Raw genomic sequence first — 10,824 nt, 5'->3', positions numbered from 1 at the left:
GCATGAACAGACATTACAAAGTCAAAGTTGAATAACTGCAAAACAATGACCTCCAAATCATATTACATGGTCTTCTGTAGAGAAAAACAAAATGCTAAACCAAACTTTCGTAGAACAGCATGAGGTCAGGCCAAATAGTTGATCCATCATCATTTGAACCATTATAAGAAAACTTGTTGAAAACTGAATAATTCTATGATGTTTGATGCTAAAAACACATGGATTCTATCAACATAAGTCAGGTCTTTTGCACCATCATTGTCAATGTGATGTCCACCCATTAATGCCATAAGAACACCATAATTGTCTCTACCATAACACCACTTACTGACATCATGCCACTTACGATCAGATGTTGTAGCCTCACTTCCACCGCCATCCTTTGTTCTATCTCACTCATAGGTGGGCTTTTCCACCGTGAGTAGAACACATATGGTCGTGTAAAATCTAGGACAAGAAGCTCCAACGATGTTCACATCGTCGGCGAAAGGTCAGTGGAATTAGGAGTGGAGCGAATGTTTTGGGGAATCCTGTGCTAATTGAATTGTGGCTCAAAGATCTTGTATTGCTTATATTTCTCTCATCTATCTCTGACAAAAATTAGGATTAGATGGGCACTTTCGCAAGTACCCGTCCTCTCTCTCTATCTTTCTTTCTCTCCCTGCCAGATCAAGAAGCAACGGAAAACAATCTCACCCTTCCTCTCATTCCCCTCATGTCCCGTTCCTGTAGCCAAACAAGAACATATATGAGACGCACCTGACGGAGAGAAGAGTTGGAGCCGGATAGAGGAGGGTAGTAAAACATCCTTTCGTCCATGCAAATTAACCAAGTCAGCACAGAAACTGAACCAAATCAAGCTGAGAAGCAACCCGCGGGAGGGGGGGGGATTCATCCTACCACCTCGTAGGAATAGATCGAGCCATCACCGCACAGCCCTAGAGGATGTGCCGGTGCAGATGAAAGTCGCCACCTGCCGGAGGCTAGTCGTTGGCGGCACATGGGCGGCCGAGGTTGCTGGGTTGCATACGTGTGTATGTGTCCCACTCCCGTCCCCTGCTCAAGGTCGCTTCCACGCAGCCGGCCACCTCCGCGACGCGCGATCTGGTTCAACCCGCCGCCGAAGCCGAAGCCCGAGGGTGCCGTCGCGGACATGAGCCGGATGATTGAGATCTAGTAACCGACCCCATCGAGACTGACGGAGCCGCCAACGTAGGCGAGCGAAAGGGTTGGGTCTTGGGTTGAGGGACTCATACTCGACCTCGATGAAGCGGGTGACGTCGTCGGCTAGTAGCATGAGGGACGGCAGTGGTGAATTTTCTCGGGAGCGATACACGGGGATTGGGAGGAGCGTTTGCTAGACGTGGGACGTGGGAGGTGTCCCTGTTCCGGGTCGTGGCTGCTTTTTTTCTTTCTTATCGTGGCTTTTCTTGTTTCCTTTTATCGTGGGAGGAGAGAGCGATCGTGCGAAGGGAGGGCGGGGAACAAGGTCGAACCATCACGACGTTCGATCCTCCTTTAATAGTAGAGATAAAAATCAAGTTAGAAGTCATGTAAGCACTGACCATACATGACTGAAAAGATAGAAAAATCCTATGGAAAATACCAACGCCTGTCTGTCCCCATCAACACCACTGAAGTGGCCACCAAAGGGTAAAAAACAAGATCACCTCTTCACCCAAACTCGACGCGGCTCCATCGCTGATTACCAGCTTTACGGACTTCCAAAGTAGTTTGCCAGAAGCAAAACCATAGTCGTTGAAAGTATCGGACCGAAGCAACAGGTCTCCGGACACGCCATCGAACTTCAGAACTGACACCCCTGAATGGCGACGACGTCGGAGGAGGAAACCAGAACTGGCAGCCTTCAACCACAGACCCAACACAAGATACTCCATCTTCCAGCTGTCACTTGCGTAGACAACCGCCTGTGCGTACTCCTGAACGACAAAACCTCCCTGCTCCACCATAACGTCGGAGACAACGCCGCAGCAATGGGGACAGAGCAGAAGGAGAGACACACCTGATGGAGTCGTCGCCGCCGCCTCACCAATACCATCCATGAATCCTAACACTGCCGATCTAAGGGATCGATAGAGACATGATTCCATCAACTCTGAGAAGCCGCCATGAAGAGCACCGCCGGTGTCAGAGTAGAGTTGATGCAGTTTATTCGTCCGGGCGCCGCTCCCACCACCACAATAACGCACCATGACCTACAAATCCAAAACCTAACTACCGAGCGGAGGAACGGGGTCCGCCCTCTCTCTCTTACCGTCGGAGCAGTGATCGAAGGGAGAGGGGCCCAGCGCCTCATCCGGTGGAGATCGGAGGAAAGAGATCGCCCCCCTAGTCGCCTGGCTGGTAGCGGTGGCTAGGGTAGAAAAAACGATTACGCTGCAGTCAATGGAAAACAAGACGTTCTCCGGCTGCTAGTCTTGTCCTTCTTAGACCAAGAGGTGTTGAGTTCGATTCACACGCTGTGAGGAAAAAAAAGGGCGCCACATATATGTACGTAGGCCGCGTATCGGCGTGGGTGAAAATACTATCCTATCTTTTATTACGATGAAAGGGATATAGAGAGATCTCAGCCGTCAATGTGTTTAGGGGTGTACCGAAGCAAAAGTGTTGAGTTTAAAATAAACTTTTTTGTAACACACAATTGAGTTTAAACTGAAGATCTTTTCCAAGGACAGTTGGATAGATAGACGTGCAAGATTTTTTTTTTTTTAAGGAGACGTGTAAGATCTTTTCCAAATATGAGATTCCTTCTCCCGGCCCAACCGTGGGTTTCCACCCATGCATGCGCAGTTATAGGCTTTCCCGAAACCGGATAAACATTCCGCAGACTTTGAACAGAGATTGTAGTATGCTTTGAATACCCTGCACAAGATCAATCTCCAGATAATTCCAACAAGAACAAAGATCTCTTTCCGTACAACAGACCATAGGGGCGTTCCTATACCATTTAAACGATCCTGCGTACCGACTGTGGCATCCCAAATTCCACCGGTCGATAGACGAAGATAGATCGATCTCCCCTGCGCAATCGCATGAACGGCGCCATGGATTCCCGCTCCAGCATCGACGCCGCGGAAGAAGCGCGGCACCGGCAGGTGATGGACAGCCTCGGCCTGTACGACGCCGACTGGGCGCTGTCCAGGGTGTTGGAGCATTCCGACGTCCAGGCGGGGCAGAACCGGTTGCTCTTCACCAAGGAGGCTGTGCGGGCTGGCTCCATCCCGGAGCTCTTCCCGGAGCTGGAGGAGCTCCGCGCCGACGGCCTGAACGCCGAGAACAGACTCTCGGTCAAGGTCCTCGACGCGGAGGGCCGTGAGAAGGAGGTGAGACTCTGCTACCTCAACTCGAACAAGGCGTACCGGATCATGGGGTATAATTGGAGGCGGCTCGTGCACGAGAGCCGCATGTGCAAGGGAGACCGCCTCGATTTCTACACGTGCAGGCGCGGCGATGGCGACCGGTGCCTCTTTGTGTTCAGGAGCAAGGGTGGCGGCGGTAGCTCCTGGTGCAACCGCATGAACGGCGCCACGGGTTCCCGCTGCCGCATCGACCCCGTGGAAGAAGCGCGCCACCGGCAGGCGGTGATGGACGGCCTCGGCGTGTATGACGCCGAGTGGGCGCTGTCGAAGGTGTTAATGCAGTCCGACGTCCAGGCGGGGCAGAACCGGCTGCTGCTGACCAAGGAGGCGGTGCGTGCTAGCCGCATCCCGGAGCTCTTCCCGGAGCTGGAGGAGCTCCGCGACGACGGCCTGAACGCCGAGATCAGAGTCTCGGTCACGGTCCTCGACGCTGAGGGCCGTGAGAAGGAGGTGAACCTCCGCTTCATCAACTCGAACATGGCGTACCTGATCATTGGGTCTCGGTGGAGGCGGCTGGTGGAGGAGAGCCGCATGTGCAAGGGAGACCGCCTCGATTTCTACACGTGCAGGCGCGGCGATGGCGCACGGTGTCTCTTCTTGTTCAGGAGCCAGGGCAGGGGCGCCGGCGATACCTGCCGGAGCAACAGTCTTGTGTTGAGACGGCCGGGTTCTGCGGCGGGTCACGCCGTCGTCAATGGCAGTCAAAGTGATCCAAGACCCCGCTTGTGATTGTTCGAGGTATATGCAGTTGATTGGTGAGATTAAATCGTTCATGTGTCAGGATAGGGAGAGGCGTACACAGAATAGGACTAGCCATGTTGATAGTTAGCCAAAAATTCTCCTTTGTCAGAAAAATGCAGATAGGTTAGTTGGCTGCTTCGGTTTTTCTGCCCTAAAATAGAGAGTGTCCCATGCATAATTTTGTTGAGTTTTAAAACTTGTCTTGTCAAGTATTTCCTCGATCGGTTCTCAAAATAAATGTCTCAACTTTATATTAACTTTACAACGGATGAATAAGTATCCATGCATGATGCATCTGCTGAAGAAAAGTGTAAACCCCTAATCAAGATCTTCGACAAGAGAAACTGAAATTCTCTTACTGCATACATTCAGCAAATCAATACATGCGGAGTGTAATTACAACTCTACAAGATCACTAAGATACTCCCAATCATGATCACAAGCTAAATAAAATGGATTATGTTTCTTATTATACCATGAGAAAAACTTCATAAAGTTTGACAATCAGGCAAATGAAAAGAATTTACGCTAAAGGTTATGAAAAAAGCATTTATAACTAGATTCAATTCAGTGTTGAATACTCCCTCTGTTCATTTATTTAAGGTGTATTATTTACGGCATGGTGGAAGGCACATAATTATAGTGAAGTTAGGATGAAATTACCCTTGAAAATTTTGTTTGTTTGTGGCAAGTAAATCAGTTAGTCTAGAAAAATAAGGGATACATGCAATGAAGAGAGATATTTTTCTTCTTTTGCTATAGGGAGATATAGAGAGATGCTAACCTTTTCTCTGGAGGGCTAAAAAGAAAATTATGAGGAATAAGAAGAAATGCACCATACATTGTGAAATTTTATTCCAAAAATAGACCTTATAATAGAATGTTATGAAAAAAAACATTTGTAACTAGATTTAATTCAGTGTTGAATATTAATGAAGTTGAATGGATAAATTAAACTATCACACTTCGAGATAACTAATTTACATGTCATGAAGTTGCAGCGGAGATAATTTGGCTCAATTAGTAAGAGGATCACGAATAAAATATTTAGATGCTAACAAAACTTTTCAATGAAATAAAAATAGAATAGTAAAGAACAGATTGTTCCAGAGACACCTCTGAATGAATAATCTGTTCTTTTGATAAAGGGTACTTTTATTATGCAAAATGTAGTATCAAGTAGATATAAAATTTTATCAGTTACACTTGTCCTCTGCATAACTCGCATGGACACAACCAATCAACAAAACTCTGACAAAAAGAAATGAAACCAAACCAATACGTCGAAAGAGGAGGTGGATCAATTTGTGGGTTATGGTGCCACCCATGTTGGAAAAAAATCTTCGTAGCCACCTGCTCCAAACATGTACACACCATCTTAAATAGCGGTTGACACTCCGTTCTTTGTAGCGTAGAGCACATGCGTACAATGGAAAATAACCAGCAGAGCAGAAACATTTTTGTCATTAAAACCAAAATTATTTCTACATAGCCAAAGCGACCAAAGTAAGGCATACGCTCTCATCATTGTTAGCGTTTTGAACCTATTTGAAATACCATTCAACCAATGACCAAAAATATTGACAACACTTGTGGGCGGATAGGAATTTGACGCTATTTGGATAACTGGCCATGTAGAATGGGCAATTGCATTAAAAAAGAGGTACTTGATAGTCTCGTCATTAATATAAAAACAACACTTCTTGCTCCCTGTCCAATTGTGTCGTGCAAGGTTGTCCTTAATTAGCAAACTTCCATACGAAAGATAACTTATGAAAATTTTAACTTTTAGTGGAATCTCTGACTTTCAAATTATCTTATTATTACTCATCAGGTACTAGTGGCCGCTGCTGCCCTGCATCATGTTGTGTTAGGAAGTCTCATCTTTACCCACGTTGCATGCATAAGCCATGTTCACGCATCAACACACGCACGTACTGTTCGGCTGTTTTTTTCCGAGAAATTCTTCATTCAAATTACAAATCAGTACAAAGTTGACTCTTACAAGCACACTGAAACGCAAACACAAAGGACCATGAACACCTAGAGTATCCTAACACAACCATAACACAAAAAGATCTCCGGAGCCCTGTGTCATCATCCCTGAATCTTGAAAGAAGACTCCTGCAGCAGAAGGATCTGCAACCAGTCGCAAACAGGTCATCATCTTCGACCACGGTACAATTGCCGCCACGCTGCTTTCTCCTTTCTTGACACCATCGCTGAGAGGGCATGGACATCAATCCAACACACCTGCAACAGCCGTCGTCATCTTTGGCTTTGAGTACCGCGAAAAGTGTCCCTTCCGAAAGTAAGAGAACTCGAGTCATCCGATCGGTCCAGCACCGCGGCCGGGCTATCCGCCCGGACAAAGTAGGATCTCCCACCAGCATCAGCGCAGAGGAAGGAGAAGAACAGCAGCAACAAATCATACCAATAAGGAAGAAGAAAGGTCTTCGTCTCCCTGCATCCATCGCCCATCTGAGGATCCAAACGGCCAGTGCCGATGGACCTCCAACCACCATAGCCCGCGACCTCGACGAGATCCGGAGATCCCCAACACCGCTGGCTCCTAGACGAAGGCAAAAGCCACGCCTGACCGCGAACGGAGCCCGGAGAAGTTTATTCCGACGCGACACCACCGCAACGGCCTCGACAGCGTCTCCCTCAACCCTAACCTACCGCACACCCACCTAGAGAACAGACCCGGGGTTCCCCCTCCCTCCCACCGCCGGAGCGGCCGACGGAGAGAGAGGGAATCGACAGCGTCACCGGCGGCGCGCAAGGGATCCCGGTCGCCTCCTCCGATCGCCTGATGCGATCTTGGCGGAACAGATGCGAACTTTGTCAGGTGGAATGGCGTAGTGTTCGGCTGTTGTTGTGTTATGCTCCATCTCACCCAGAAGGAGCTAGCCCAGTGGCCAGCATCAACCAGCCGATCCCTATGCACACTCTCGATCCTTTGACACCGTTGCGAAGGAGGAGCTCTGCGCTGCCTGTGCCGTCGGAGACGACACTGACGCTGAGGTGGAGGTGGGGGCTGGGGGTCAAGAGCGCGCTAGGTGTCCCTACTAGCGGGTGTTCGTCCAGCGCAATAGTAGTATTCTTATCGCGAACAATGATGTACAAGACTGGATATTATTCTCGGAGACTGCCATTGCCTAGCCAGATGTTTTCCCATAAATTAATCTCCGACCCATCCTTTCTCGCGAAAGACCCAAAGTGAAAAAAAAAACGTTTCTTTGCAGCCATTAGGCCAGCCCAAGGTGTGTGTCACGAGGTTTCCAATATATCTGAGACACCTCCTTTTGGCCTATATATTTGTTGCACAATATGGTTTGCCAAACATCATCCTCAATAAAAAGTTTGAACAGTCATTTACTAAGTAGGGCCTCACACTTAACATGCAAGTCATGAATTCGAAGGCCGACTTGGTCTTTCGGCCTACAAACCACACTCCATTTGGCCAGTCTATGCTTTTTATTTTCACTGTCTCCTTGCCAAAATAATTTGTATCTAAAATAGTCGAGTCTTTGCAGAACCCCTTTTGGGAGTTGGAAGAAAAAAAGTGAAACGTCTCCAACATATCTAAAAAAAATTATTGTTAAATTTTATTATATTATCGCTTTTGCGTGCTTTATATATAATTATATATATATTGCTAGACTAATTTATTAATTTAGTTTCAAGTGTCAGTTCATGTTTTTTTCTTCTTGTTTTTGGTTTCATAGTAAAACCATACCTAGGATGGTTCAAACACGATGAAATTCTTTGACGACTTTTTCTGGACAATAAGAGACCCTAAAAGCTTCATGGGAGATCGAGGGGACCCATGAGGCAGCCACATGGCCTGGTGGCGCGGCAAGCGGGTAGCCATGCCACCTGCCCATGTGGGGTCCCTAAGCCTTTGTTTGACCTAATTCTTGGCTCATAAATACCCGTATATCTCGAAAGCCTCAGAGGCAAACCCGAAAAAAAATATATCGCGGCTGCAAGCCTCTATTCTGAAGTGATCCCATCTGGAGCCATATTCCGGTGCTGTGTCTAAGGGGAAAACCACCGTGGTAGGCCTCTTCATCAACCTTGCTGCCTCCATGATGATGTGTAAGTAGTTCCTTTAGGACCTATATTGAGCCATAGTAGTAGCTAGATGGCTTCTCTCTCTCTCTCTGATCTTCAATATAATAATCTCCTTTGAGATCAATCCGATGAAATTTTTACGTTGTGTTTGTTGAGATCTGATGATTTGTTGATTTATAATCAGATTGTTCATCTAATGTAATTGAATCCTTTGAAGTTTTTTTGTTGTATAATTGAATAGCTATTTGTGCTTTACGAGTTATTTGTCTTCTCTGGGCAAAATAGATGGGTAATTATTTAGAGGGAGTGGTACGTAGTAGTGGGTTCAATCTCACGATGATCTCTCCCACAAAAAGGGACAAAGGCACATGATGTGTTGTTACTACTAAGGATAAAACGGTAGAGATTTATCTTATTGATAGGTTTCTTTTTGTCTACATCATGTCATCTTGCTTATTGTGTTACTCTATTTCTTGCAAACTTAATACCTTGAGATGTATGCTCGATAGCGGTTTTGGTGTAGAGTAATAGTAGTAGATGCAGTTCGATTACGGTCTACTTGTCACAGACGTGATGCCCATACAAGATTATGCCATGAATGATCATAGTTATGAATGCTATCTATTTGTCAATTGCCCATCAGTAATTTGTTAACCATGCCACTACCCGCTCTTGAGAAAATCCAACAACTCTTGTAGTGTTTCTCTTCGGAGAAATCCAACAACTCCAACGGGCACACCTATGTCTCCTTTCAAGCAAGAAAGTAGGATGTCTTGCTGAAGGTAGCCGCCCAGTTGGGCCGACCCAGCCCGGACACAGACCTCCATCACTTTGTTTCTTTCGGTTTTTCTTTTCACTTTTTTGCATTCATTTTATGTTTTTTTCTTTCTATTATATTTCGAAATATTCTGAGTATGTCTATTATAAAAAACCCTTTATATACAAAAGTTGAAAAAGGTTAATCATGCATAATTTTTTTAAGTGTGTAACAAAAAAATGGTTCCGATGTGTAAAACATGTATACAAAAATATACAATCTGTACGGAAGAAATTAGAAATAAAAATACTATATTTTTTTCAAAAATGATTGAAAAATATTAATCATGCATTAAAAAAATTATGTGTGTATAGAAAAAAACATTTCAGACGGATACAAAAAAATGTACAATTTTATGGAAAAAGTTGAAATAAAAATATTATAGGTTCTAACAAAATCAATGTTAATCATGCATTTAGAAAAATATTAAATCTGTATAAAAAATATTTGTGGTGTATAAAAAATGTACGATGTGTGTCGAAAAAAGTAGACATCAAAATATATTTGTGTAAAAAAATGTTAATCATGTAGTTGGACAGTGCTGAACGTGTAAATAAAAAATATTTCTGATGTATACAAATAATGTAGAATGTCTATGGAAAAAGTGGACATAAAAATATATGTTATAAAAAAAGTTAATCATGAATTTGGAGAATTTTAATTTTTTACATATAAAATGTTCCTAATGTATAAAAAAGTGTATAATGTCTATGAAAAGAAAGCTGACATATAAAATATATGATTTAAAAAGTATGAATTATGTATTTTCAGAATGTTATACGTGCATATAAAAACTATTCCTGGTGTATACAGAAAGTGTACAAAGATAGCAAAGAGAACCTATATAAACCTATAAGAAAGCACCAAAAAGACAAGGGAACTAAAGTAGAAAAGCAAAAAAACTAGTAAAAGCCGAATAAGAAAGAAAAGAAAAACCCAGTGAAAATTGTGGAAGACACAAAGAAGAATGATGAAAAACATAAACCAATGAAGAAGAAAAAAGAAGGAAACCCAAAGGAAAAATATAATAAAATGATAAAGAGAAAAGAAGGAGAAAACCCCGGATGCAACCTGGGAGTTCTCCTTTTTTTCGTAGATTCATTTATTCAAAATGTTTTATCTCTTAAACCGCGCGTCCAAATCCTGAACCGTTTTCATGGTTGGATTTCTCGTATCGAGATCTTTCATACTGGATCTCATGTTAATAGGTTTTGACGAGAAAAAAATTCCATGGAAAAAAGTAAAGAAAGAAATGAGCCAGAAGCGCGGGTTTTTTCGACTTTTTTCCCGCGGAAGAAAACATGTGCCTTCATGAGAAGCAAATATGTGCTTTTTTTATATTTCAAGAGGCGCAGCTGTGCTTTCACCACAAGCAAATATGTATCTCTCGTAGAAGCAAAAAAACATATTTTTCTGTAAAACAATTTTTTTTGTCTAATGCCTAAAGAAAACGGGAAAAACCCTAAAAGCCAAAAAAACATCTAAAACCCAAAAACGCGTATGTAAAAATGCAAATCCCTAAGGAAACACTCAGCACATGACGTGTGATGACGGATGAGAGCATGCCAAGTATTAGTTGCTCCGGCACACGACTGAATGAGCGAGCGACAGCGCTAAGGGGCCGGCCCATATGTGCGAGCCATTCTGGCAAGACGGATGCTAGTCTCGCTATAAGCGAGATATAGCATTCGCCGACGATCAACAGCGGTTGCCGTGCTTCAGGTGGCGTGGGCCGAGCACTTTCCCCAAATTACCCATTTTTGCGGAGTCCAAACTCCAAAACCGTCGCCTCGCGAATCAGCAAAT

At 44.4% G+C, this 10,824-nt stretch overlaps 1 pseudogene; it reads left to right on the top strand.

The window, feature by feature from the left end:
* The first annotated feature begins 2,839 nt into the window (after positions 1–2,839).
* LOC123161644 (uncharacterized) lies at positions 2,840–4,350 on the top strand (annotated as a pseudogene).
* The last annotated feature ends 6,474 nt before the right edge of the window (positions 4,351–10,824 follow it).

This window comes from Triticum aestivum, chromosome 7B, assembly GCF_018294505.1.
Source record: "Triticum aestivum cultivar Chinese Spring chromosome 7B, IWGSC CS RefSeq v2.1, whole genome shotgun sequence".
Taxonomy (NCBI): domain Eukaryota; kingdom Viridiplantae; phylum Streptophyta; class Magnoliopsida; order Poales; family Poaceae; genus Triticum; species Triticum aestivum.
This window is presented reverse-complemented; position numbering and strand designations above follow the sequence as displayed.